Genomic DNA, 3194 nt, shown 5'->3' with positions numbered 1-3194 from the left:
CTCGGCCGTTAAATTGAATCAGTGTTTCTGGTGTTAATCGAATCCATGACCCCCAACTATATAAATATATCAAATTATGAATATATTTTCCATTGAAAGAGTTTGTTAGAATATATTGGATCTTAAAAATATATATAATATAGATTTATATCGTTTATAAGGAGAAAAATTATATTTATTAAATAGAATCTCTTCCCGATCGGAAGTTGTTCGAAAAGTATAAATCAACCATAAATGGTGGCAACTGCAGTTTTTATGAAACATCTGGCAATAAATTAAAGCGGTTTTTGCACATAACGTAACTATTTTTCACTTGTTTTTTTCTTATAAGGTACATGAAATATTCGCCATTTTATTTGAAAAGTGAATTATGTGTTAAGCTCTTTAAGATATTTTTTAACGCATTGATTTGTTAACATCAAGTTAAAATATAATTGTGTTTTCAAAATTTATATTTAAAGAAATGTAAGTATTAATATTTACTAATTTTTTGAAATTTAATTATTATTTTTTTATGTTTAAATTGTAACAATATTGTACATGTGAATTTAAGTTATATGTGTGTACATACATACATATGTATGTAAATTAGTCCGACTTTTTAAAATTTTCCCAGAATTAATGATCAATAAAGTTCTTAATGATTTATTTGTCGAATTTTGTATGGAAAAGAAAAATAGCCCATTTTAATGTTATAAAAGTTTGAGAGGTCTAGGCCTCCATCGGGCGCTCCTTTACCAGTGCCTCAGGTGAGAATCAAACCCACCACCTCCGGTCTAACAGACTAGAATACTAACCCACGGGAGGGTATACTTCATAATAATAAATTATATAATAATAACTTTTTAATATTTTATGTATTGTTCTGTCCTTGCAAATTAAAATAATTAACATTAATGCGAATATTATTCAATCAAAAATAAGATTTTAAGATGATAGATACTTCAGTCTGTTTTTTGAAAACCGGGTAGCTTCCAAACGTAAGGAACAAGAGTTCTCTAAAAAATTTTATTAGTGACAAATCTTGTTTGATATTAAAAATGGGCACCATTGGTTCCATATTTGACCTAAGAACCATACAAGCACCCGGGGTATTCTTGTTTCCCAGGTAAAGAAAGTATTAAGAAATTATAACGTATATCATCCGGTTCGTGTCTAACGATTTTCTCTCTTTTTGTCGGACGGTGAAATCGGGGTTGTCATACAATCCAGTCATTGTACGAATCGGTTTTGAAAACGACAAAAAAATTATTTGTCTCATGAAATGAAATGTTGATGCTTTTAAGTTCAGTCAATGCAATTTTTTGTCGGTTTCGAAATACATACCGACAAAGATTGGGTGCTATGATAATTTCGAATATGGTTGATTTAAATTAATAGTATAAACATATTTTATTTAAAAAAGCTTTTAGAAACTGATAGGATTTGGACAACTACAATCTACTTGATGAATATTTTTTTGCAGCGAATGAAAACATGCCACGGAATTATGAAAAACTACAAAATATATTAGAGAAGGAAGTAAGTGGAGGACTGAACCCCGAAACTCTTAAATATGTTGAGAACAATGAAGTATTTGAGAGGATAATAAAGGAACATAATACCAATATGCCGTATCAGCTCAAAATAAAAAATAATTTGAAAAATCGAAAAATGTTATATACAAGAGTAAGTATGAATTAAAAACCCTTTACATTACGTGATAGAAATTAAATTGGACATAACTAATAGTATTAAAACACAAACAAACAAAATTTACATTTATTTTAGTAAAACCTTAGATCTATTAGGTGTTTGGTATCTATCTAAAGACAGACTTTAGTATGAATACATACAAAAAATAAGATTTAAATTTTACTTAACTGGAAAAACTAATTTATTAAACAATTTCAGATAAAAAGATTAATGGAAAAATCACCACTACCATTTCATGAATCGACAAAGTTATCAAATATTTCAAATGTATTAGGAGAACTAGTGGATTTAGAAAGTACTCAGGTTAGTTTTAATTTTTACTTATAAAAGTATAAATATTTTGACTTACTGAATTTTTTAAGATAAGCGACATTTTAGAGACAAGTGCCTTAGATGGATTGCTAAATTTGCAAAGTGGTGAAATGTTAAATGAAATATTAGAAATTGATGAATTAGAAAATAATTTACATCACGGAAATCAAAAGGCCAAATTAAATGACGATGAATTATGTGCCTTAGAAGCGTTAATTACATTGTGTGAACCCTATGAGGTAAGAGAGCAAATTTTTCAAAAAAAAATTAGTTTGTAATGAGTTTGAATGTAAAACATATAAAATTATATATCGTCACCTGAAACGCAAATGGCCCTAACCAACCAAAAATTCAAAATCGATTTTATTGTTGATTCTAATGTATTGCATGAAAACAAATGTCCACACCAAAAACAAACAAAATTATCGATTTTATTGACCAAAAACAAAAGGCCCTATCTACAAAAACATTTAAATATTAAAGGTAAAAAGTCCAATTTATCGATTTTTATATACGCCATTGTCAACTATCATAACAAACGATAAGTTTCACTATAAAACAATTTGTTTATTTACTACAAATAAATCGCGTTGACTGAAACAAACTTTTAAATATAAATAGTTTTTCTTCAAACAAACTTTTAAATATAAATAGTTTTTTGCTTCTCCTGTAAAATTTTAAAAATGTTAGTTAGGGCCGTTTGCGTTTTAGGTGACGATATAAAATATTTTTCAGATGACAAATATAACACCAGGATTAGAAATATCTCAATCATCCGAAGTACTGCAAAATCGATTAAACTTCTTAAATGATGATGAAATTACAGCTTTAGATGCTCTATGTAATCTATATGATGGTAAAGAGGTAAGATTGTGTTAGTTTGTTTGCATGAATACATAATTAAATACATTTTTCCAGGCAATACGTAAAGATTCATTTGAGAAAATAATTACATACCTAGAAAGTGAAATGGTAGGCGATCAATTTTATATTTTTTAATTTAATATACATATATATTTTTTTTCAGATTGATGACAGCTGTAATTTTACTGCAGATCATAAAATGGTAATGTATTTAAAATAAATATTTTTAATAATGTATTAACTTTTTTGTGGTCTCATTCACTGTCTTTAAAGTTTCAACTCCAAGCACATTAACAAATAAAAAACAAGTAATAAATTATAGT

Source organism: Lucilia cuprina, chromosome 6, assembly GCF_022045245.1.
Source record: "Lucilia cuprina isolate Lc7/37 chromosome 6, ASM2204524v1, whole genome shotgun sequence".
NCBI lineage: Eukaryota > Metazoa > Arthropoda > Insecta > Diptera > Calliphoridae > Lucilia > Lucilia cuprina.
Note: the sequence above shows the minus strand (reverse complement) of the source record.